The sequence below is a fragment of the Zingiber officinale genome, chromosome 2A (assembly GCF_018446385.1).
Source record: "Zingiber officinale cultivar Zhangliang chromosome 2A, Zo_v1.1, whole genome shotgun sequence".
Classification (NCBI taxonomy): domain Eukaryota; kingdom Viridiplantae; phylum Streptophyta; class Magnoliopsida; order Zingiberales; family Zingiberaceae; genus Zingiber; species Zingiber officinale.
The window spans coordinates 111,398,939-111,426,450 of NC_055988.1; the positions used below are offsets into that span (position 1 = coordinate 111,398,939).

Genomic DNA, 27,512 nt, shown 5'->3' on the forward strand with positions numbered 1-27,512 from the left:
AGTGGTACCGGATGTGGAGCAATCAGTATCGCTGGTGCAGGTGCCGCTGGGTATACTGTAGGTACTGGGGGCACAGGTGCCATTGGTGTCGGGTACGCCGTAGGCTGCGCTAGAGCAGATGTCGGGTACGCCGTAGGCTGCGCTGGAGCAGATGTCGGGTATACCAATGATACATCTGATGGTACCGTAAATACGGTAGGGGTGGATACAATCGGTGCAGCCGAGGTAGGTACCTCTAAAGGAGCCATCGGGATCTGAGAGCCCAACGCGCCCGCAGTATGCTGAGTCTGTCCCTGGCTGACATACTCAGCCCCAGTAGGCATCTCTGACATATCCAGAGATCCCACGGTCCTCATACGTGGCCGTCCAGCACCACGTCTCGCAGCAATACGTGTAGATCTCCTCATATCTGTTAAATTATATCACAAATATTACTACAAGTATAAACAATTACAAAATAACGTCATACCTAATTGCTGTCTGGAGATGGTCCGTCGCTGTCCAATCCCCATTTTACTTCAAAATTTCATACAAGAAAATCACCGGAAATCCATACTAACATCCGAAACAAATACCCAGTTTACCTCGCAAACTTGGGCTAACACAAAATATCCAGAATACCAAAAGCAGGTATCACACCCTGCTCTGATACCAATTTCAATAAATTGGTATCAGATAAATCTCAAGATCCGTAACACGAAAATAAAAACAAGAATCGCCAAACCTTGGCGCTCTGATACCAAATAAATTTTCACGCCCCGGAGGAGTCCCTGTCCGAAGAAATTTCGACAGCATCTCCCCTGTACGGCGGACAATCTGAAACTTTACTACATCACCATATACCTCAGCCCCATGCGGCTGGAATAATAACAATAATAAACAAACAATAGCACAAACATCCACGCAGTTTATATCAATTTCAGCCTCTGGCTGACACAACCACGCAGTTTAATAGTAAACAAACTGAATAGTGATAAGCAGACTCAAAACCAACCCTACTCCACTATACTCATAAAACTCAAATCCGACGATAAAATCAACTCACCTCTTCTTCCATCCAGGCAGGCATATAGTAAAACAAATCTGAATGAAAATCATCGACAGTAACCATATAGTAAACTAATACAAGTCCAAATAGTGTGATATCCATAACACAAAAACCATAATCCAAGTGTATCAAACAGAACTAGTCTGATAAAGAAAACCAAAAGATAAACCACACGTCCTCGCGGTCTGTAGGGGACTAGCGACTGGAATGCTCTCCGGATAGCATCAACCTAAAAATAGCAACGGAGGAGGGTGTGAGTCCAACACTCAGCGGGTAACAGCTGATATACATAATAAAGAATATAAGAACTAGCACTAATCATGCGTACAGTCTCCTGATACAAGAAGGATAAATGCAACTAAAACAAAACAGGAGAAAACTGTACTAACCAGGACCAAGATATAAGTACAACAGGTCGTCAGACCGAGAGTGTCATAAATCCTGTATGCATGTCAATCATATGCATCTATATAAATGCAGCAAGTAAATGCAGCAAACACAAGCAATAAATACATCATGCATATGATGCAAATGTCATGATCACCCCTGACGCCAGTCAGTCATCTCACGCATAATGGTGAGACCGAGTGGGTAGGGCTGTGACAACCGTGCACTCTGTCATCACTGCCCCTGATGAGTGACCGAGTGGACGGGATGCTGTCGGAGTATGCCTATTCTCCTACCCCAAATCATAAATGGGGGAGCACAATGCTCTCATCTCCCGGTACACGATGATGGGGAGGAATCTCTGCCGGCTACCACGCTGCGTCACACTACCCATGAGCGGACCAAACGAGCCAAACAGAGTCCAACCGCCTGCCGGCTACCACGTTGTTACACTAAACCAGCGGAGCCAAACAGAGCAGAACTATCTGCCTGCTACCACGCTGAGTCACCAGACCAACGGAGCCAAACAACAAAACTGTCACACACCTGTCTGATCTACCACTAACCCATGAGTGGTGGTGTGTACGGATACATGTAACTGGCGATGTGCTCAACAATAATGGAGCAGACTATCGCATAGCATGCAATCATGCAAGATGATGCATGACACTAAATATGACAATATCATGAACAATATAACAATAACCATACCTATAAATACAAAATGTATACCACAGGACAAGGAATCAAATCAAAGGTACACAGATCAGATAGTGTATCAAATAAACCCTAGGCCTTGAACATAATATATATCATGGTTGTCACTACCTCTATTAATAGGCATAATCAGGTAAACACTAGCATGATGTGCAAAATAAATAAACAACCAAACATGTAACAGGTCAGGTAGTGATCAACCGAAGCAGATAAAAAATACAATCATTGCTATTTGTTAAAGACATTATTATGCATATCAAACAACATAAAGTCAAAGTACCCACCTCCAATAAGAAAGGTCCAGTATGGTCCAATCCGACGTCGAGATACTCGTCTCGTGTCAAAGTCCTGTGTCACACATAGAAACATATTTTATTTAGCTACAATCCTTTTAAATAGCTAAATAAAATCTCTAATCCTAAATTAGGGCAAAACCCTAATCATATTACCATCATCCTTCCCATAAGAATTAATCTACACATGGACAACTAATCAAGCAATCCATAACCTACCACAAAGATCCATTATCTAAATTCCACTAATTAGGAATCATTAAAGTAATATACCAAAATCTACATCTTCATCACTGTTGTAGTTAAAAGGATCCTTACCTGACCTTCTTCTCCGGCAATGACAGCAAACAACAATGGCCGGAGCAAGTTGCTATCCACCAAACCATATACACTAAATTAGCAATCCACACCCAACCAGGTACCCCAAATCAACCATTCCACATCCACTTACCTAAATCAGTAGTCAGGACTGGTGATTACCTCAAACTTGGCTGCAAAGAAGAAATTTTACAACCGGATACTCTGTCCAGCAACCCCCATAGGCGGTGATGGAAGTCTAGGGCACAGACACGAGGGAAAAGGAAGTAGGGACCTCGGCTAGCGACGGTTGCTCGGTGTCCACAGCCGGAAGATGGTTGACGATGACGGGCTGTAGCAGTGTCGTAAGGGAAAGGCGATCAGCTCTAGGGTTTCCTGGGGCCTTCGGTGTCTCGGAAGAGTGAGGGATCAGCACAGAGAAGGTCGGCGATGATGCTGCTCGGCGCTAGGCAGTGACTCAGCTTCACAGAGAAGAGTAAGAAGAAGGAGATAGCCGGCGCTAGGGCTGAGGAGAAAGGCTATGGTGTCGGCGTCTGTCGGGTGGCCTGGCTTCAGGCGGAGGAAAGAGAGAGAGAGCTTGGCATCGCGGGCTGGCTTCGTGCGAGAATAAGGCTCGACCAGCGCTCGTGTGGTGTAGTCGGTAAAGAAGGGAGATGGGCGCGCGGCTCGACGAGATGGCGGAGCAAGGTGGCACCGTCGGGTGGAGGACGAAGATGCGAAGAATCGGGCGGAGGAAGAGAAATAGAAGGGAAGGAGAAGAACCGCCGCGTGCGTGGGCGGTTAGGGCAGGGAGATCGCTCGGGTGAGGGCACAGCGTCGCAGGAGAAAGGAAAACGGAGAGAAAAGGAAATATCGAAAAGAAGAAAAAGAAATAAAAAGGAAAAGAAAATTTTCCTTGTTAAACTGGGGTAACATAAACAGGCTTTTCCGGGCCCCGATTTTATCCCCATTAACTCGTCCGTACGAGCTCCGAAAAATTTCTGAAAATTTTTAAAAAATTCCTTTATTTTTATTCTCTATCTTCCGGTATTTTACATGTTATCTCATGAGGCACCCCTCCATCTCTTTTATAATCCTTGGTCTTAGCAAAAAAGGAAAGTTTTAAAATAAAAATTAAAACTTCCTTTTATTCCTTTACATGGCCAGCCACCTCATGTCAAACAAGGAAAGATTTTAAACAAAAATTAAAATCTCTCTTTTAAAATTCCTTTTGTGAATAGCTATAAAAGACATGTTTTATAAAATTAAAATCTTCTCTTTTAAATCCTTTTGTGGATATCTATAAAACAAAAGTTTTAAAATAAAACTCCTTTTATATCATGGTTACAAAAAAGGAAAAGTTTTATAAAAAATTAAAATCTTTCTCTTAAACATTATAGATAACTATAAATAAGGAAGATTTAAAATATCTCTTTTAATCCTTTGTAGAAAATTATAAAAGGAAATATTTTAAAATTTAAAACTCTCTTTTAAAATCATGTGGAAAACATCATAAAAGGAAAGTTTTTAACGAAATAAAAACTCCCTTTTATTTCCTTTTCTTATATGGCCGACCCCTTGCTTGGGCACCAAGCAAGGCTTGGTCGGCCCTATCTTAAGCTCCAAGCTTGGCTTGGCCGACCCCTTGCTTGGGCTCCAACCAAGGATGTGGTCGGCCCCTAAGCTTGGTTAAGAAGCTGGGCTTTGGATAGATATAAGGCTTTATAAATAAGAGGCTACAACAGGGACCGAGAGGAGAAATTTGTTTTGGTCTCCCGATGAGCTTGAGCTTCCTGTGTTCGTCCCGAACACCCAACTCAAGTTCATCAATAATAACTCATACCACTAAAGAGTTATTATTGCACTACAGCACCAATCCCATATTATAATATGAGCTCTCCAAGAGTAGTACCACTCAACCTTATTGTCATATCGGACTAAGTCCACCTGCATGGTTTACATGACAATCCTTATGAGCTCCTCAAGGGGGCATCATCAACCTAGATTACTAGGACACAGTTTCATTCTATAATCAACAATATACTATATAAATAATATCATTTCCTAACTTATTGAGCCTATTGATTTAACGAACTAAATCTCACCCTTTGATAAATTAAAGAAACAAATATTAAGTATATGTGCTTGTTATTATATCATGATTAAGAGTACACACTTCCATAATAACAGAGGTTTTGTTCTTTTATGTAGTCAGTATAAAAAGAAACCATCTCAAATGGTCCTGCTCAATACACTCATAGTGTACTAGTGTAATTTTACAGTCAAGATAAACTAATACCAAATTACACTATAACAACTCCAATGGTTTGTCCCATTCCATCTTGGTTGTGAGCTACTATTTATAATTTAAAAGGAATTGATAACATGGTCTTCTATGTGACACCACACACCATGTTATCTTCAATATAAATTAAATGAACAACTACACTTAGTATATAAATGTAGACATTTGACCAATGTGATTCTTATTTCAAAATAAATATTTATACAAAAAGTTATACTTTTAGTATACACTCTAACAATCTCCCACTTATAGGAAAAGACTATGCTGTCATAAATGCTGCCATGCATCTGATTCCCATCCCCTCAACATGCCGATTAAAAGCATTCGCCAGAAGGGTCTTAGTGAAAGGATTTGCCAGGTTATCTGCTGATACAATCTTAGCGACAACAACTTCTCCTCGCTTTACAATGTCTCGTATCAGGTGGTACTTGCGCTCAATGTGTTTACTTGCCTTATGGGCTCGTGGTTCCTTCGAGTTTGCTACTGCACCACTATTATCACAATAAACTATAATAATTTTTGGGCAAACTAAGAATCACATCTGAGTCCATCATGAAGTTTCTGAGCCATAAAGCATCTATGGCTGCCTCAAAAGTTGTCATATACTCAGCTTCCATGGTGGAGTCTGAAACACATTTCTGCTTAACACTTCTCTACTGTTATGACTCCACCTCCTAAAGTAAACACAAAACCCCGAGGTCGACTTACTATTGTCCCTATCAGTCCGAAACCATGTAACCTACAGGGAGCAAATCATCTGCATTGTAAACTAACATATAATCTCTAGTCCTTCTCAGGTACTTTAATATATGCTTTATGGCAGTCCAGTGTCTCGGTCTTGGATTACTTTGATATCTGCTAACCATGCCCACCGTAAAACAGATATTCGGTCTCGTGTATAACATTGCATACATTAGGCTTCCTACAGCTGAAGCATAAGGAACTGCCTTTATTTCCTCTATCTCTTTTGATGTTTTAGGAGATATCTCTTTAGATAAAGAGACTCCATGCCGAAAAGGTAGAAATCCTTTCTTGGAGTCTTGCATGTTAAAATGAGCTAGGATAGTATTGATATATGAAGCTTGGGATAAGCACAACATTCTTTTCTTGCGATCCCTTATTACTTTGATCCCGAGAATATGTCCGCATTCTCCCAAGTTTTTCATATCGAATTGCTTGGACAACCATACCCTTACTTCTGACAACACTTTGACATTATTGCCAACTATCAAAATGTCATCTACGCATAGTATAATAAATACCACCACGTTTCCGTCACACTTCTTGTATACACAAGACTCATCCGGGCACTGAATAAATCCATAAGACTGAATTACTTCATTAAATCGGATGTTCTCTTGAAGCCTGCTTCAGTCCATAAATAGACCGATTGATCTTACATACAAGATGCTCTTTATCCTTTGCAATAAACCCCTCTGGTTGCTTCATATGGATGTTTTCTTCAAGACTTCTATTAAGGAAAGCTATCTTGACATCCATTTGAAAAACCTCATAATCCATATGAGCAGTAATAGATAAAAGTATCCGGATAGACTTAAGTATAGCTACCGGTGAAAAGGTTTCCTCATAATCGATTCCCTCTTTCTGAGTATACCCCTTCGCAACAAGCCTTTCTTTGAAGGTTTCCACCTTCCCTTCTGTCCCTCTTTTTCTTTTGTAGATACATTTACATTCAATAGCTTTTACACCATTTGATGGTTTTACTAGCTCCCAAACTTTATTAGAATACATATATTCTATTTCTGAATTCATTGCTCTTTGCCAAGATGCTACATCTTTATCTTGGAGTGTTTCGTCATATGTTCAGGGATCAGGTTCATGTTTACCTGGGATCAAGTCCGAAAACTCTCCCAAAAACATGAATCTTTCAGGCTGCCTAACAACCCTCCTACTACGACGAGACACTATCTGTAGTTGTGTATCATTTATGATACATGTTGCAGTTTTTTATGATATTTCATCTTGTACTGTTGGTACTAAAGTAGACGTGTCCTTTCTCATTTCTTCTAGAACAATTTTACTCATGGGCTAGTGGTTCATTACATAGTCCTCTTCTAAAAATCAGGCATTGGTGCTAACAATGACCTTCTGATCTTTAGGACTATAAAACAAACCACCTTTCGTTCCTTTAGGATAACCTATAAATAGGCGAATTTTTATACGAGATTCTAACTTATCAACATCTCCCTTCAGCACATGTGCTGGACTACCCCAAATCCGAACATGACTTAGACTAGGCTTACACCCATTCCACAATTCCGTGGGAGTAGAGGGTACTGATTTAGAAGGTACCAAGTTCAGAATGTACACTGCCGTTTCTAAAGCATATCCCCCAGAACGAATTTGGTAATTCTGAATAACTCATCATCGATCTAACCATTTCTATAAGAGTCCTATTCCTTTGTTCTGCCACACCATTCTGTTGGGGTGTACTAGGTGCAGACAATTGGGATTGAATCCCAACCTCTGATAAGTAATTCCTAAACTCTCCTGAGAGATACTCGCCACCACGATCAGACCGTAGTGTCTTGATACTTTTACCATGACGTTTCTCCACATCAGCCTTGTACTCTTTGAACTTATCAAAGCACTCAGAATTGCGGCGCATCAAGTAAATATACCCATATCTCGAATAGTCATCTATAAAAGAGAAAAAATATTCGAAACCATCTCTCGTCTGGATAGTCATAGGTACACACAAATCAGAATGAATAAATTCTAACACATCTTTTGCTCTATACCCCTTGGCCTTAAAAGGTCTCTTGGTTATTTTTCCTTCCAAACAAGATTCGCAGGTTGGAAAGTTTTCCAACACTAATGAACCCAAGAGTCTATTGGCTATCAGCCTTTGAATCCTACTCAAGTTAATACGACCAAGTCTTAGATGTCAAAGATATGTTTGGTTCATTTTTGAAGGTTTCTTTCTCTTATTAGAATTAGAGGACATGTTATTAATTTCCAGTTGTTGCTTTGTGGGAGTTATTGGATTTTGAGTATACAAATTGCCAACTAATGTACCAGAATAGATAACTACCCTATTTTTCTTGATAACTACTTTGTCATCAAAAGTTACAGTATATCGATTCAGAAATAGTTTAGAAATTGAAATTAAATTCTTTCTAAAACTTGGTACATAAAGACAATTTCTCAAAATCAAAGTTCTATTCCTATCAAATGATAAGTAAACATTTCCCACTACAACAACCACCACTTTCATAGCATTGCCCATGTAAACGGTTATCTCTCCTTCATATAATTGTCGGGTTTCCTGGAACCCTTGCAATGTATTGCATGTTGGTTGCTACTTGGAAAACCTAGAGGTTCCACTGTACAAAAATTTTGTACAAAGGTCAGAACCTTTTCCTAGCTACTATGTGTTCTTTTAAATTAAATTTTGGATCGCCTGCGGAACTTAACACATTTGATCCAAAACTTAATTTATTTGTTCTTTTAGGTTTTGACTTGGATCTCCTGCGGAACTTAACACGTTTGATCCAAATCACCTAAGTTATTAATTCCATTAAATATTAATTTCCAAAATTGGTTCCCAGTACTGACGTGGCGAGGCACATGACCTTCTTGGATATGAGAGCAACCACCACCGACTAGACAAAACCTTTTAAGGAAAGTTAATATTTAATTTCCTAAAATAACTTTAGGTCAACCGAAAAGAACAATCAAATCACAAGGAAAAGAAAAACAAAAGAACACTATATCGAAAACAAATTCGAAACACTAGAATCATATGCCTCTTGTATTTAGTATTATTTCCAAAAATAACTAGTATGATGCGGAAAGAAAAATTACTAGTTATACCTTGTAGAAAGACCTCTTGATCTTCTATCGTATTCCTCTTCTAACCTCGGACGTTGTGTGGGCAACGATCTTCCGAGATGAGAACCACCTAGGCACTTTCTTCCTTATTCCTTCAAGTTTCAGCCAAGCACAAGAACTTTCAAAGGATGAAGACTTTTCCACCAACCAAGCTCCAAGGGATGCATGCTTTCTCTCCTTCTTCTCCTTCCTTGATCCGACCACATCCTCCAAGATCCAAGAGATGATAGATTTCGGCCACAACAAGAGGAGAGAAGAGAAAGGGAAGGGCCGACCACCACACCAAGGAAAAGAGGAAGAAAAATAGAATAGAGTCCTTATCTTGAAGCCTCCTCTACCCCCTCTTTTATAATCCTTGGTCTTGGCAAATAAGGAAAATTTAATAAAAACTTCCTTAATTCTTTTGCCATTGAAAAGGAAAATTTATTTAATTAAAAACAATTTTTCTTTTCAATTTGTAATGGCCGGCCACCACATAAATTTTCCAAGCAAATAAAATTTTAAACAAAAATTAAAACTTCCTTATTTGCTTCCGGAAATTTATAAAAAATTTGTCCAATAATTTTTATCCCTTCATGATTGGTTTATAAAAAGAAAATTTAATAAATTAAAATTTTTCTTTTAAACATGTGGATAAAAATAAAGTTATCTCTATAAATTAAAAACTCTTTTAATCTACAAATAAGGAAAGATATCAAATCTTTTCTTAATCTTTTGTAGAAACTTATAAAAGAGAATATTTAATTTTAAACTCTCTTTTAAATCATGAACATGGTTAAAAAGGAAAGTTTCTTAAAATTTAAAATCCTCCTTTAATCAACAAATAAGGAAAGATTTCAAATTTTAAACTCTCTTTTAAACATGTAGATGATTTACAAATTAGGAAAGTTTTTACCAAAAATTAAAACCATCCTTTTAAACTACAAATAAGGAAAGAAATTAATCTCTTCTCTTAATCTTTTGTAGAAAGATATAAAAGGAAATTTTTAATTTTTAAACTCTCTTTTAAAATCATGATATCCACATAAGAAATAATTTTAATAAAAATCCTTTTTAATATTCTAGTGGCCGGCCACCTAAGCTTGGGACCCAAGCTTTGGCCGGCCACCAACTTGATTCATCCACTTGGTCTTGGCCGGCCCTAGCTTGGGTTCCAAGCTAGCTTGGCCGGCCCCATTGGATGGGTAAGAAGGTGGGTATGCGGTGGGTATAAATCTCTATATACTAGAGGCTATGATAGGGACCGAGAGGAGGAATTGGTTTTGGTCTCCCGATAAAATTAAGCATCCCGTGCTCGCCCCGAACACACAACTTAGTTTTATCAATAATAATTCATTCCACTAGAGAACTATTATTGAACTACCGCACCAATCCCAAATTACATTTTGGGCTCCTTCTTATCATGAGTGTGTTAGTCTCCCTGTGTTTAAGATAACAAATGTCCACTAATTAAGTAAGTTACTGACAACTCACTTAATTAATATCTAGCTCCAAGAGTAGTACCACTCAACTTCATCGTCATGTCAGACTAAGTCCACCTGCAGGGTTTAACATGACAATCCTTATGAGCTCCTCTTGGGGACATTCTCAACCTAGATTACTAGGACACAGTTTCCTTCTATAATCAACAACACACACTATAAGTGATATCATTTCTCAACTTATCGGGCTTATTGATTCATCGAACTAAATCTCACCCATTGATAAATTAAAGAAATAAATATCAAATATATGTGCTTGTTATTATATTAGGATTAAGAGCACACACTTCCATAATAACTGAGGTCTTTATCCCTTTATAAAGTCAGTATAAAAGAAACGACCTCTAATGGTCCTACTCAATACACTCTTAGTGTACTTGTGTAATTATATAGTTAAGATAAACTAACACCTAATTACACTGCGACCTTCCAATGGTTTGTTCCTTTCCATCATGGTCGTGAGCTACTGTTTATAATTTATAAGGTACTGATAACATGATCTTCTGTGTGTGACACCACACACCATGTTATCTACAATATAAATTAATTGAACAACTACATTCATCATAAATGTAGACATTTGACCAATGTGATTCTTATTTCTAGATAAATATTTTATACCAAAAGCTAGGCTTTTAGTATACATTCTAACAATCTCCCACTTATACTAAAAGACTAAGCTGCCATATCTGCTGCCATACATCTGATTCCCATGCCTTTCAAAAAGCTCTTGTCTTAAGGACCTTAGGTTATCATCTGATGCAATCTAGGCGGCAACAACTTCTCCTCGTTATACAATTTCTCGTATTGGGTAGTACTTGCGCTCTATTGTGTTTACTTGCCTTATAGACTCATGGTTTCTTCGAGTTTGCTACTGCACGATTATTATTACAATAAATTATAATAATCTTTGGACAAACTAGAAATCATATCTAAGTTTATCTTGAGGTTATTTAAGTTATTCAACTTTTATGGCTACCTCAGAGGCTTGCCATATACTCAGCTTCTATGGTGGAGTCCAGAAAAACACCTATGCTTATCACTCTTCCATAGTTATGACTTTTCCTCCTAAAGTAAACACAAAACCCCGAGGTTGACTTATTATTGTCCTTATCCGATTGGAAGTCAAAATCCGTGCAACCTACAAGAACCAAATTAACTGCCTTGTAAGCTAGCATATAATCTCTAGTGCCTCTAAGGTACTTTTAATATATGCTTTACTGCAGTCCAATGTCCTTGTCTAGGGTTACTTTGATATCTGCTAACTATGCCCTTGGCAAAACAGATTTTTGATCTCGTGCATAGTATACATTAGGTTGTCTAACTGTCGAAGCATAAAGAACTGCCTACATGTCCTCAATCTCCTTTGATGTCATCGGAGACATCTCTTTAGATAAAGACACTCCATGCTTAAAAGGTAAGAAACCTTTCTAGGAGTTTTGCATGCTAAAAACGAGCAAGGATTTTTCCGATGTATTAAGCTTGGGATAAGTAATATATATTTTTTTTTCTTGCGATCCCTTATTACTTTGATCTCAAAAATATATATATTCTCCAAAGTCCTTTATATCAAATTATTTAGACAACCATACCCTTACTTCTGACAACATTTTGATATTGTTTCCAACTACCAAAAATGTTATCTACGTATAGTACAAGAAATACCACCACGTTTCCATCACACCTTTTGTATACACAAGACTTATCCGTTTACTCAATAAATCCATAGGTCTGGATTACTTTGATAAACTGGATGTTCCAAGACCTTGAAGCTTTGCCTCAGTCCATAGACTGATTGAGATTGCACACAAGATGCTCTTAGCCCTTTACAATGAACCCTTCTGGTTGCTTTATATGGATGCTTTCTTCAAGACTTCCATTAAGGAATGCTGTCTTGACATCCACTTGCCAAATAGATAAAAGAATCCGGATAGACTTAAGCATGACTACCAGTGAAAAAGTTTCCTTTTTCATCTAGCCTTGCTTTTGAAAGTTTCTACCTTCCTGTCTATCCCTCTTTTCCTATTATAGACCTTTTTACACCCAAAGGCTTTTACACCATTTGGTGTTTCTACAAGCTTCCAGATTTTATTAGAATACATATATTCTAATTCTATAATTCATTACTCTTTGCCAAGATGTTGCATCTTTATCTTGGAGTACTTCGTCATATGTCCGGAGATCAGGTTCATGTTCACGTGGATCGAGTCCAAAAAACTCTCCCAAAACATGAATCCTTTTAGGTTGCCTAACAACCCTCCCACTACGACAAGGCACTTTCTGCAATTGTGTATCATTTGTGATACGTGTTGCAGTTTCCTTGTGGTATCTCATCTTGTACAGTTGGTACTAGATTAGACATGCCTTTTATTATTTCCTTAAAAACAAATTTTCTTATAGGCACATGGTTTATTACATAGTCCTTTTCTAAAAATCGATCATTGATGCTAACAATGACCTTCTGATTTTTAAGACTATAAACCTACTTTCATTTCTCTAGGATAACCCACAAACAAGTGAATTCCTGTCCAACTTATCATTGTCTCTCTTCTGCATATGTGCTGGACTACCCGAATCCGAATATGCTTCGAAATAGGCTTACGCCTATTCAACAATTCTATATGAGTAGAGAGTTCTGTCTTTGGAAGGTACTATATTCATTTCCGTTTCCAGAGTATATCCTTTTATTCAATCTACTTATTTCCATAAGAGTCCTATACCTTCCTTTTTCTACACCATTCTGTTGGGGTGTACCAGGTGCAGTTAGTTGGGATTGAATCCCTACTTCTGATAAGTGACTCCTAAATTCTCCCAAGAGGTACTTGGCACTACGATCTTATCATAGTGACTTTTACTTTAACATTTCTCCGCATCAGCCTTGTACTCTTTGAACTAATCAAAGTACTTAGTCTTGCGGTACATTAAGTAAATTTATTTGTATCTTGAATAGTTGTCTATAAAATAGACAAAATATTCAATACTACCTCTTGTCTGGATAATCATAGGATCACACAAATCAGAATGAACCAATTTCAACATATTTTTGACTCCATACCCCTTAGACTTAAAAAATTCTTGGTTATTTTTCCTTCCAAGTAAGACTCGCAGGTTGGAAAGATTTCCACTACTAATGAACCCAAAAGTTCATCAGCTACCAATGAATCCTACTCAAGTTAATATAACCTAGCCTTAGATGCCAAAGATATAATTGGTTTATTTCTGAAGGTTACTTTCTCTTAAAGTTAGAAGATGTGTTACTAATTTCCATTTGTTGCATCATGAGAGTTATTGAATTTATAAATTGCCAACCAACGTACCAGAACAGATAACTTCCCTCTTTTTCTTAATAATAACTTTGTTATTAAAAGAGACAGAATATCAAGTTCTTTGAATAGTTTAGAAACTGAAAACTAATTCTTTCTAAACTTGGTACGTAAAGACAATTACTCAAAAATCCATATTTTATTCTTATCAAAAGATAAACATCTCCCACTGCAACAGCTACCATTTTTACAGTAGTGCCCATGTGGACGGTGTTTTAATTTTCATTTAGTTGCCGGGTTTCCTGGAACCCTGCAATGAATTGCGGACATGATTAATGGCATCTGTATCTACACTCCAGGTTCTGGTAGATAATACCACTAAACATGTTTCAACTAATGAATTAAATACACCTATATTGTTCTTAATTCTAAGAAGACATTCTACCTTAATGTCCAAGTCCTATTTCCAATCATTACAATTGGGACTACTAAGTCTTTTCTATAGTATGACTACTAGGGGATTGACAAACATTTTAAATCCTAAGAATCACAAAAATATTTGGTCAAGATCAACTCCTTAAAATCCCCATGAATTTTGTATGCCACGATAGTGTGAACGTATACAAAGTCGAAGAGGAGATTTTATTCATTAATTTATTATCTCGTCAACTTTACTTTATGACGAATAAAATTAATAGTTGATCTGTCTTTGATCAAATATTTGGTCAAAACTTTTTGAATTTAAAATAACATTGATTCCTCAAACAATATTATTTAAATTCACCAACACCTCAAACACCGTGAATTTTGCATGCCACGATAGTGTGGACGTATACAAAATTAAACATTTGTAAGAGGAGGGGTTTACCCATTAATTACCTTGTCAATAAATCTTTATGACAAATAAAATTACCTCAAACACCGTGAATTTTGTATGCCATGATAGTGTGGACGTATACAAAATCAAACATTCGTAAGAGGGGTTTTTAATTTTATTATCTTGTCAACCTATTTATTTGACAAATTAATAGTTGGTTTTCTTCGGTCACACAAATAATAGCAGTGACTCCGATGGGGAGGTTACTATTAGACGTGCCTAAGTGTATACCATTACTTGACACTAAGTCCATTAATAAGATTATGCCCCTTCCGATGGGGAAGATCACACGCTCTTAATTAACTTCCTATAGTCATCCAAAATGGAAGTTTAATCTAGTGATCTGCAAACAAGCTCATCCGATATGGAGGAAGGCACTCAGAGCCAACGCGCAAACTTGTTACATCACTTATAAACCAGTAATGGAGACCGTGGAATTTATTTAAAATAAATCTCTCTCCCACTTAGTTATTTAAAGTGAGGAATTTTGACTATGCTAGTCAACCTAACATGCATACTAACAAGCACACACAACACAACATAAAAAGTAATAAATAGAAAAACTAATTTTCAACTATTATGGCTTTTATCTATTGCTGTCCTCCGTGTGTCGCCAACCCTAGCTGCTGCCATCTTTGGCCACCGCCACCGGGTCTTGTTGTCGCATCCATCTTGCTCCTTGTTCCGCTGCGCCTCTGGTCCTCAAAAAGGTTCCACGCCTTGCAAGATTCGATCCGCGACATAAATAGAATTTTACATTTTTCGATCCTATATTCCTCGAAGGAATGTACATGTAAACTAGATCAAAAAATAAAATCCTAATAAAACTAAATACAGCTCCTGCTGTATTTTATAATACAATCATGCACACACAATAAATGCCCTTGACATGTCCAAGGGTCCAATCACACACATAATAACTATAAGCCATAATAGTTGGATCCTGCATCCACAAAGTTAGCATATCCTATTATTATCCTGCCTAAATTATGTATGACATGTGCACAATTAAACTAATACCAAATACACAGAGGCAAAACCCTAACTCTGATACCAATTGTTGGTTGCTACTCGGAAAACCTAGAGGTTCCACTGTACAAAAATTTTGTACAAAGGTCAGAACCTTTTCCTAGCTACCATGTGTTCTTTTAAATTAAATTTTGGATCGCCTGCGGAGCTTAACACGTTTGATCCAAAACTTAATTTATTTGTTCTTTTAGGTTTTGACTTGGATCTCCTGCGGAACTTAACACGTTTGATCTAAATCACCTAAGTTATTAATTCCATTAAATATTAATTTCCAAAATTGGTTCCCAGTACCGACGTTGCGAGCCACATGGCCTTCTTGGATATGGGAGCAACCACCACCGACTAGACAAAACCTTTTAAGGAAAGCTAATATTTAATTACCTAAAATAACTTTAGGTCAACCGAAAAAAATAATCAAATCACAAGGAAAAGAAAAACAAAAGAACACTATATCGAAAACAAATTCGAAACACTAGAATCGTATGCCTCTTATATTTAGTATTATTTCCAAAAATAACTAGTATTATGCGGAAAGAAAAATTACTAGTTATACCTTTTAGAAAGACCTCTTGATCTTCTACCGTATTCCTCTTCTAACCTCGGACGTTGTGTGGGCAACGATCTTCCGAGATGAGAACCACCTAGGCACCTTCTTCCTTCAAGTTTCAGCCAAGCACAAGAACTTTCAAAGGATGAAGAATTTTCCACCAACCAAGCTCCAAGGGATGCATGCTTTCTCTCCTTCTTCTCCTTCCTTGATCCGACCACATCCTCCAAGCTCCAAGAGATGATAGATTTCGACCACAACAAGAGGAGAGAAGAGAAAGGGAAGGGCCGGCCACCACACCAAGGAAAAGAGGGAGAAAAATAGAATAGAGACATTATCTTGAAGCCTCCTCTACCCCCTCTTTTATAATCCTTGATCTTGGCAAATAAGGAAAATTTAATAAAAACTTCCTTAATTCTTTTGCCATTGAAAAGGAAAATTTATTTAATTAAAAACAATTTTTCTTTTCAATTTGTAATGGCTGACCACCACATAAATTTTCCAAGCAAATAAAATTTTAAACAAAAATTAAAACTTCCTTATTTGCTTCCGGAAATTTATAAAAAATTTGTCCAATAATTTTTATCCCTTCATGATTGGTTTATAAAAAGGAAATTTAATAAATTAAAATCTTTATTTTAAACATGTGGATAAAAAGAAAGTTATCTCTATAAATTAAAAACCCTTGTAATCTACAAATAAGGAAAGATATCAAATCTTTTCTTAATCTTTTGTAGAAACTTATAAAAGAGAATATTTAATTTTAAACTCTCTTTTAAATCATGAACATGGTTAAAAAGGAAAGTTTCTTAAAATTTAAAATCCTCCTTTAATCAACAAATAAGGAAAGATTTCAAATTTTAAACTCTCTTTTAAACATGTAGATGATTTACAAATTAGGAAAGTTTTTACCAAAAATTAAAACCATCCTTTTAAACTACAAATAAGGAAAGAGATTAATCTCTTCTCTTAATCTTTTGTAGAAAGCTATAAAAGGAAATTTTTAATTTTTAAACTCTCTTTTAAAATCATGATATCCACATAAGAAATAATTTTAATAAAAATCCTTTTTAATATTCTAGTGACCGGCCACCTAAGCTTGGGACCCAAGCTTTGGCCGGCCACCTACATGGCTCATCCACTTGGTCTTGGCCGGCCCTAGCTTGGGTTCCAAGCTAGCTTGGCCGGCCCCATTGGATGGGTAAGAAGGTGGGTATGCTGTGGGTATAAATCTCTATATACTAGAGGCTACGATAGGGACCGAGAGGAGGAATTGGTTTTGGTCTCCTGATAAAATTAAACATCCCGTGCTCGCCCCGAACACACAACTTAATTTTATCAATAATAATTCATTCCACTAGAGAACTATTATTGAACTACCGCACCAATCCCAAATTACATTTTGGGCTCCTTCTTATCATGAGTGTGTTAGTCTCCCTGTGTTTAAGATAACAAATGTCCGGCCACTAATTAAGTAAGTTACTGACAACTCACTTAATTAATATCTAGCTCCAAGAGTAGTACCACTCAACTTCATCGTCATGTCGGACTAAGTCCACCTGCAGGGTTTAACATGACAATCCTTATGAGCTCCCCTTGGGGACATTCTCAACCTAGATTACTAGGATACAGTTTCCTTCTATAATCAACAACACACACTATAAGTGATATCATTTCCCAACTTATCGGGCTTATTGATTCATCGAACTAAATCTCACCCATTGATAAATTAAAGAAATAAATATCAAATATATGTGCTTGTTATTATATTAGGATTAAGAGCACACACTTCCATAATAACTGAGGTCTTTGTCCCTTTATAAAGTCAGTATAAAAGAGACGACCTCTAATGGTCCTACTCAATACACTCTTAGTGTACTAGTGTAATTATATAGTTAAGATAAACTAACACCTAATTACACTACGACCTTCCAATGGTTTGTTCCTTTCCATCATGGTCGTAAGCTACTGTTTATAATTTATAAGGTACTGATAACATGATCTTCTGTGTGTGACACCACACACCATGTTATCTACAATATAAATTAATTGAACAACTACATTTATCATAAATGTAGACATTTGACCAATGTGATTCTTATTTCTAGATAAATGTTTTATACCAAAAGTTAGACTTTTAGTATACATTCTAACATTGCAGACATGATCAGTGGCTCCTGTATCTTCACACCAGGTACTGGTAGATAACATCGCTAAATATATTTCAACTACTAGAGAATAAGATATACCTTTATTGTTCTCTTTCCTACGAGGACAGTCCGCCTTCCAATGTCTAGACTGCTTGCAAATGAAGCACTTGCCCCTTCGGCTTCTTCACTCCTGCTTTTAGTCCAGTACCTAGAGATTGATTCACTTTCTTTGCTGAGCCATCTTGTTTCTTCTTCTTCTTACTACAACAAAATCGCTCATAGACATCGGTTTTCCACCGGTGTCTATTTGATTTTCGACCGATGTCTATGAAGCCGATGTTAAAAGTCTGCCATTTTAGACATCGGGTTAAAACCGGTGTAGTATCACTTAACGACACCGGTTTTCGAATCGGTTATTAACCGGTGTAGTATCACTTAACGACACCGTTTCATACACGGTGTAAAACCGATGTAATATAGTATGTTAATAACACCAGTTTTGGCAATGGTAAATGACCGATGTAATATTACTTTATAACACCGGTTTTACATCGGTGGAAAACCGATGTAATATGTATTTTTTTTAACAACACAAATTTGATTTTAAAACCGACAATAACAAAAAAAAAACACAAATATTCACAAATTATACAAATATTCTTCATTCAATAATATCCATAAAATACACAAATATTCACAAATTATATAAATAATCTTCTTACAACAATATCCATAAAATACCCAAACATTCTTTTTACATCAAAAGCTAACTAATAGATATCAAAATCAAAGTATAACATTATGTTAACACATTAAGGTACAACTGTCTCAAATGTAATCTAGCATGCATTCAACCCACTCGAACCGCACTTCATCAATTTCAACTCTGGAGTACTTGAGATTTGTAAACTGTAAAAACACATAAATAATATATTAGTAAATCAAGACCAAAAATCATAGTTGAAAAAGTAGTAAGAGCACCAGGTAACAAGATGACTAATTTGAATGCTTAAAAAGAGACCTATTCATCATTTATCTCAACCACATCAATGTTTACTTCAATGCTTGCAATAAGGATCTTCAGTGATTCACAAGGTATCAGAAAGTTGAATTTGCAGTTACAAATGAAGTAAAAGAATCATATTCAGCTATCAAAAGATAACTAGGTCCATGCTCTTAGAGAGAACCATACAAAACAAAATGAAAGGTTTTGAACATAAAAAAAAAATGTTAGTCATGCCAAGACTGAGATCACTCATCTATCTATCATTTCAACCTAATAAATTAGTTACTTTGGTTTTACAAAGTCTCTCAATTGTGTAGGAAGATCACAGAAGAATATTCCTGATAAAAGTTAACTTTCTTTAGTAGAAACAACCAATAGCGCTATAACAAATCCAGGAACAGCAACCAACCATTAGTCACTAATATATGAAGAGATTGCAAATGGAAGTGAACTTAAAGAAACAAAAAGAGCAAATAAAAATCAACTAGACAACAATGGATCCAACATAAAAAATTGTGCAAAAACTAATAAATAATAATAAGGGTTACAAATCACTCCTACACAATCAGCACTACACTTGCTTCCAACTAAGAGAGCCTATAATTAAACAATCAAAAGTGTACCAATAATTCTCCTTTCTGATAAATAGCTGTAATAATAAATCAAAAGCATAGCATGTTGTGCTCATATAGCTAACAATAAAAGTGAAACAAAAAAATATAGCTCTTGGGAATTAACTGACACGTATGGTAAACATGACCACCAAATCAAAGATGAAGTGTGTGAAAAATACCTTTGGTTTCTCTTCCTCCTTTGGTTTCAGTAGCTCTTCCTTTGAAATAGCTTTCCCTGCAGAAAATAATTCAGTCACTCAGCAGTCAGAAACATGCAAATATAAAACTACAAAACCGGTAGAATCTGGGCTTCCAAATGTACATGAAAAAATTTCAAATTCAATGCTGTGTCAGAGAACTCAAACCTTTTGCATCACGATATACTGGTTCTGCACTTTTACCACTCAAACTAGGATCCAAGGATGCAAATCTGGGACAAAAAAACAAAGAATAGTGAACATATATATACCAGTCGTGAAGGCATACTCAGCCGATGTCGTATCCGTTTCCCAGTCCTTCCATCTGTGTATCTGCCCAAGAGAAGATTATCAATGCAAAGTGGATACTGCAACAGCTAAACTAAATCATCCTCAGGCAATGCTATGGAATTATTCAGAATGATACATAATGTAATCCACTACTCTGTCACTGCAGATTCACCTTTGCTCTTCCAAGGACCATTATAAGAGCACTATTTACCACATGAAACTCAGCCAAAAAGAAGATCAGAATGTGCAACTGGTGCAAGCCTGTGGCAGTAATCAGTTGCTCCTTTTCCTACAAGTGATCGCAACTGAACATTTTAGTGAAAGCTTCTTAGATTTTGTTTACAATAGATTATTTTCAACCAAACAATCAGAGAATTGGAAGTTGCTGTGCACTACTCACTGGGGGGCATTCAACCACTGAATCACCAGCAGCTAAAATCCTGCGCTTCAGGTGTGACTCCGTCAGCACCAGCGCGAGCAGCCACCTTTTATTTCTGCCAGTTGACTCTGCATCAGGGCGACATGGCAGCATAGAATCTGCAACTGCCTTTGGCACGCAGATTTTCGCGATCTGGTCCTGACTAAATGTCAACAGCAAGGAGATGAAGCCGAGAATCATCAACTCTGCGAAAACCACAATGGATCACAGAGTTACAGTAATTCATCTATTCCGGATACCATGCACGTCGAAAGAGTGCTCCAATTTAGGTATGAACTTTCTGGTTTTACCGACTTTCACCTTCTCAAGAACTTCAAAAAGATTTCTCTTTTGCCTCTTGATAAACCACTGACAACGAAGTCAAAGCAGATGTAACTGTCAGTCATATGAGAAAATGATGCTAATGCAGGACAAGATGGAGTAGCATAATTCCTTTGAAATGAAAAAGATAAGCCATTCAAGGATCTGAAGTATGAAATTATCAGGACAATTTCTCACTTGCAGCCCCAGACATTCCAGAAACTGAAAAATGATTAATCTTTAAGATATAAACTGAGAATTTATAAAACCATGCTTCCTCGTGAAACATGACTGATAACTCGTAAAGAAACCGCTTTCGCTTCATTTAATTTCTTGATGTTACTGATAACTCCCAAAGAAAAGCTAAAAGGTCCTGAACTATGGAATTTGTGAATTTTCAGGCCAGTTGCAATAGCATCAACTAATTTACGAAAACAATTTTTTGAAATTTTGTTTAAACAGACAACATCTAGCAAGGCCAAGACAAAAGAAAAGGTAAATATCACGCATTACTAGTACTAACCTCATTGTCAAAATAACAGATCTTAGCTACCAGTGAAATTCCTGATTATGTTTTTCCTGTGTATAGAAATACACATGATAAAAGTGTTAACTTCGAACACAATTTAGCAGCAAAAAACTGAATATTTACAGATAGCACAAGCTTAAATTCTAAACCATTTGTTCAGGAATGCATATAGGGAGGTACAAATACAATGATGATTTCATCAGGGGAAAAAAATTGAAGCACACTTCTCCAAAAAGAAATGGCAATACAATATATAGATAGCAGACAATAAATAATCAAACAAAGTTCACAAACTTCTAGAGGTAAATTGGAACATACTAGTAACACAGAAATGAAGCATATTATAATTCAATTATAATCAATTTAAATATGTTTGATGGTGTTAGTCAATAGTTCCCCCGAATTATTTGATCTAGGACAACACCAACTTGTGCCACTATGGTAAATGCCAACATCCTCCGCATCTACACATCTGACGGGAGTAGAATGGAAGGGGCTCCCAAAATCTGAGCATTCACTAGCTTTAACTCAGAGCAAACAATATGAAGGCACATAATAGTGAAGACCTTGTCAGAACTATTCTAAATGACCTTGACAATTGAAGTGATTTATAAAATACTACAGTCAACTCAAAAATCTAAAGTCAACCAATGTGAGTAACTATCCCAATGTCTTATCTTAATTGGAAGAGATCGCCGATTACATCATGAACCACAAACCAAACTCAAACTATTGCAGCACGCAAAGCGTAGTTCTTTCCTTTCAATTTCTTCATAGTAATAGTAATGGACACAACGGGGCTTGAAATATCAGTAATAGGAGACATTAAGGAGGTAGTCAAAGAGTTTGACTTTTTACCATGTACAAAGTACAAAATACAATGTACAAAATGTGACACCAAAGTTACAATGGAGATTAGATCAAGTGGTCAATGACAAATACAAAACCTGATGGTGAATCTATTGTTGAAAGGATGAACCAAAATTGCACCAGTATCTTGCTGAACTTTCTCAGTAATACTCTCTCTTGATTGGATCGTTGATTCACTCCAGAAGATTTGACCACCATACCGCCTGACATTCTCAACCTTGCATTTTGGAGCATTTTTCGGTATGACAACATATGCTGGGATTCCACGGAGCTTTGCAGCCAAAGCCACTGCTGCAGCATGGTTACCACTGCAATAAAAAACTATATTACCGACCTAAGAAAAAACAAGAATAACAAAAAACAAAGGCATACTAAAAATAAATCACATTATTGTTTGAAATTATATGGAGATAACCTGCTGTGTGTCAAAACGCCTTTGGCAGCTTGATCATCAGAAAGGGAGAATATAGCATTTGAAGCTCCCCTAATCTTAAAGGCTCCTCTGAAATAAAATTGATAAAGTTGCTAACTACTAAATATTCTGATTCTTCATAAATTGTTCGAGATAATTGCCTTATTCAAGATAGGATCTCTACCCTTTTTGAAAGCATTCACACTTGAAATACAACCGTTTGGAAGCTATAGAATCTAAAGACTTTGAGGTAAGCACTGGAGTTTCATGAATATATGGAGCAATACGGACTCTCGCCTCCCTTATGGAAGCAATATAGCAGCATAGTTATCGTTTTTCACTTGTTTCCCATTGTCCATTAGACCTATCCACAGCAACAAATGCTTCAGTATGTTTTGCACGTATCTATATAGTTAATGGTAAAAATTGCACTTTTTCCAACTATATCGATGAATTTAAACAAGTGGTGAGAAATCCTAATCCACACACAAAAAAACTAGTCAACGATGACAGAAATCTACCGTAGAAAAGCATGTAACCAAAAAAAAAATCTCATTCAGGCATTTCCACAAGTAACCTGCCTACCAAATTGATCCGGAGCTGATATAACGAAAACTGAGAGACGAAATGGAGAACATAGAAAAGAGAGAGGAGCAGTCGACCTCTGAGAGATAAACAGCGATCGTGGTTCTCCGGCGTGAAGTCCAGCGTCGGAGGAGGTTTCACGGCGAGGAAGGTGCGGTGGCTCGCGGCGAGGAAGGTGGCTGGTCGCGAAGAGGAGCTCGCTCGTGGAGAGGGCGGTGGCTCGCGGAGAGGAAGGTGGCTAGGGCTCGCGGAGAGGAGCTCGCTCGCGGGCGGTGCTCTTTTTGATGCGACGCGGCTTTTTTTTTTCTTCTTCCGCTGACTGGACCAACAAAAAAAACAAGCGAGACTGCTAGCAACGTGGCCGAGGTTTCACAACGAGGACGGAGAAGCAAGGGCGTCGATCTAGGAAGGAGAAGAGGCAGATGAGGTTGAGAGAGATGGTCGGAGGTTTAGGTTTAGGTTTAGACGAGAGATATGGTCGCGTGAGGAAGGGGCGCGATATAGATTTAGGTTTGGAGGGAGCAAATTTTGGCTGTGGGAATATTAAAATATTTTATTTTGGTTCATTAACACCGGATTTTAAAAACCGCAGTTAAAATCGGTGTCTATTAACAAAAAAAAAGGCGCTCATAGACATCGCCTAAAAAACCGATGTCTATGAGCTAAAATCTGCGCTCATAGACACCGGTTTTTGAAAAAACCGGTGTAAAATACTCAAAGACATCGGTTTTTGCTTAAAACCGTTGTTGTTCCACTGATGTCTTTGAGGGTTTTTGTTGTAGTGTCTTCTTCTTCTTGCCTTTCGACTTAGAAGTAGAAACATTTTCAGCAAAGTGAATTTGAGAATTATGACGAAATAGCCCTTCTGCCGCCTGAAGTTTTGTCAATAGTTCCGCCAATGAATAAATCCTTTTATTCATATTGTTGTTCAAGCGGAACTGTTCCAAACTTTTGGGTAGCATTTGGAGAATAATATCGACCTGGGTTTCCCCATCGATTTCAGCTTCAAGGATTTGTATCTCGTTCAAGTAAGCCATCATTTTGAGGATATGATCCCTTATGGGTGTCTTCTCTGACATGGTGGTTGTCATTAAGTTTCTCATAGCCTCTTGCCTAGTAGCCCGATTCTGGTGTCCGAAGAGTTCCTTGAGATTGTATATCAAGTTATAGGCAGTAGGCATGGACTGATGTTGATGTTGTAACACATTTGACATAGAAGCCAAAATGTAACACTACATCATCTCATCTGCCTTGACCCATTTCTTATGATACTTAATCTCTTCATCACTATTAGGCTCATTAGGGCAGACTTCTAACAGTACAAACTTATAGCCTTCAGCAGTTAGGACAATGTCCAGGTTTCTTTTCCAATCTATGTAATTTAGACCAGTAAGTTTGTTCTCTTTCAGAATAATAGTTGATCCTGTCCGAAAGCTGAATCAACGGACGCTGGGCACGTGGCACTCTCCGGTTGCTGACGTAGATCTTCGACCGCTTGTGGAAACTTCCGGCGAACCTACAAAAAAGTCGACCCGAGAAAGGGGTTCCCGGCGGCGACCCTCCGACGCCCAAGTCAGAAAGATGAACAGTAAGAAAGTGGCTCCATGGATCCTTGATTGCATACCTCCGGTGAAGTCTAATGGCCTTTATAGAGCCACGGGAACGTGGTGCACACAAACCGAGGTGTACATGTGTCATATCCCATACCGCAGCATGGGCTTGTCAGAAGAGCATGTCTGACTCCATACTGCTACAGTCTGAGCGTCTCCTTGATGGGACAATAGAACATTTGATCGCACCATACTGAGTATGGTCTGGTCTTCGAACATGCCTGTTGTCAGCAACAGGGGTTACTGAGATGACGTTCACACTATCCTCTATTCTTTGACTTCCTCTTCTCGGATCGACCATCAAGCCGCTTGGCCAGAGCATTCGTCTCTGGTTTGGCATAGGTGGTCGTCCGTCTCGTATCGCCTGAGACCCTAGTCGAGTAGGCAAACGGCTCGGCCTTCAGTCGTGCATTGTATCGCAGCCGGGCGGATTATCCTCTCGGCCATATGATCTTTCCATCCTTGGAAATATGGGCTCCCGGTCAGATGGTTGTCCCTTCGGATAGGGGTCATTGCCTGGTGATCGGCATGTCCCGCCTGCTCTTCGAGTCCATGGGGTTGACCCCCCTTTGACTGCCGTCCTCCATGTGTCGCTGGACTTTCCCTTATGAGGGCCCCCCGGTCTTACCATCGGATCACTTGCCTCCCCCTCAAGTCTAGTCGAAGGAGGCGGAGTCCGACTGACTGGACTACCAACCTGATTGAGTAAGGGTCGTTGTACCAGGCCGTTCAGCCGGGCTAGTGAATGCTCATCCGCTCGGCTTACATTTTTTTTTTATGTCCGTTCGACTCTATCACTGGGTGGATGATCAGTGTTAACGCTGGCGGCATGGGCGTTGCGTGCTGTGACAGGCGTTCATTAAATGCGCCCTGTGTCTTGTTGACACGTGGCGTTCCCGCTGTCGTCAGCGTACGGTGTTGGACTCACCTCCGATGGGACAGCCACTGTTTGAAATAAGCGGTCGGATGATAGCTTCATTTTTTACGACCTGAATCGGACGGCTGAGGCTATTCGAGGCCAACGTTATAAAGCTCCCGATATCTCCTTTCTGCCGCATTTATGCTTCATAGCACTTCGACGCCCTGCTGCTTCTTTCTGCTCCGGCGACTCCGTTTCTCAGCTCTCCAACGACCTCGCAACCCCTTTCGATCATCCTTTTACTCGTAAGCCCTTCTTTTCTTCACTTCCTCATTCCTTTACGCTTTCTGTTAGCTGCCCTTGTCGTTCTGCCATTTTTCTTCCCTGCTTGATTTCCCTTTCTTTTTTGTCCCGCATTTCTTTCTTACTTCGACCATGACTAGCACTTCCCAGCCGACCGCCGGCGCTCCTGGTCTTTGGTACACGACCATGGAGAGCCGGTTTGACAAAGAGGACGCCCTATGCCTCACTCAGATGTATAACTTGCCTGCCAACCACCACATAGTATTAGCCACACCCACCGACCGGCCTCATGACCCGCCGCCCGGCACCGTTCTCTTTTTCCGAGACCAATTTTTGGCCGGGCTGCGATTTCCTCCACATCGATTTTTCTTACAAGTGTGCAACTACTTTCGCATCCCGCTCGGCCAGCTAGTTCCGAACTCCATTAGGCTGCTGAGCGGGGTGGTAATTCTCTTTAAACTGAACGACATTCCCTTGGACCCCAAAGTTTTCCACTACTTCTATTATCCTAAGCAAGCCGAGTGGGGTACCTTCGTTTTCCAATCTAGGATAGGTTTTGTTCTTTTCAATAATATGCCGACCTCCAATAAACACTAGAAGGAGCATTTTTTCTATATGCGTTTGCCCGAGCCACCGGCTTTCCGTATCAAATGGCAGATGGCGATGCCGGCACAACCGGAGCTCGACAAGTTTAGGGGCGATCCGGCCTATCTTCATGCAGCCGATCGGCTGGTCGGCCAGCGCTACCACATCGACAAGCTGCTCCTTCCGGGAGTGCTGTATATATTCGGCTTGTCCCCCGTCCCAGCCAACTTGCCTTGCAGCATGAGTAAGTGCTCTTATCGTCCCCTTTCTTTTGTTCTAAATGATTTATTCTTTGCTTCTGCAGCTGAAGTCATGTGGCGCGCCAAGGCCAACGAGCGGCTGAAATTGAGAGCCGCTGAGTTTGAGGCAGCAAAGAATAGGGAGATCGCCGAACGGGGCTTGGTCTTAGCTGGCCCGGCCACCGGAGAGGGTGAGGGGACTCAGATTGTCCCTGAGGCCTTAGCCACCTCCGCCTCTCTAAATGAGGCTGCGGGCGATATAGCGTCTGCTCAAGTCAGGGTAGAGAGCCGCTCTGCCGATGAAGCTCCCCTAGCCACTCGGAAGTGAAGACGGCCAGAGCAAGTCTCTCAGCCAACTCCATCTGATGAACAGTGCTCCGAGCGGGGTGATGAAGCTCCAGTAATCTCCGGGACAATCTCCATA

At 38.7% G+C, this 27,512-nt stretch overlaps 2 long non-coding RNA genes across 2 annotated transcripts; both read right to left on the reverse strand.

Annotated features, from left to right (window-relative positions):
* Nucleotides 1-19,103: 19,103 nt before the first annotated feature.
* Nucleotides 19,104-20,791, reverse strand: LOC122039887. Its single transcript, XR_006128421.1, has 4 exons — nt 20,758-20,791; nt 20,235-20,646; nt 20,049-20,104; nt 19,104-19,158 (listed from the first exon to the last, which is right to left on the reverse strand). It is a non-coding gene; the product is annotated as an uncharacterized LOC122039887 (long non-coding RNA).
* A 1,734-nt stretch (nt 20,792-22,525) lies between these two features.
* LOC122039888 lies at nt 22,526-23,172 on the reverse strand. The gene is made up of 3 exons (XR_006128422.1): nt 23,092-23,172; nt 22,911-22,997; nt 22,526-22,803 (listed from the first exon to the last, which is right to left on the reverse strand). It is a non-coding gene; the product is annotated as an uncharacterized LOC122039888 (long non-coding RNA).
* Between the last annotated feature and the right edge of the window lie 4,340 nt (nt 23,173-27,512).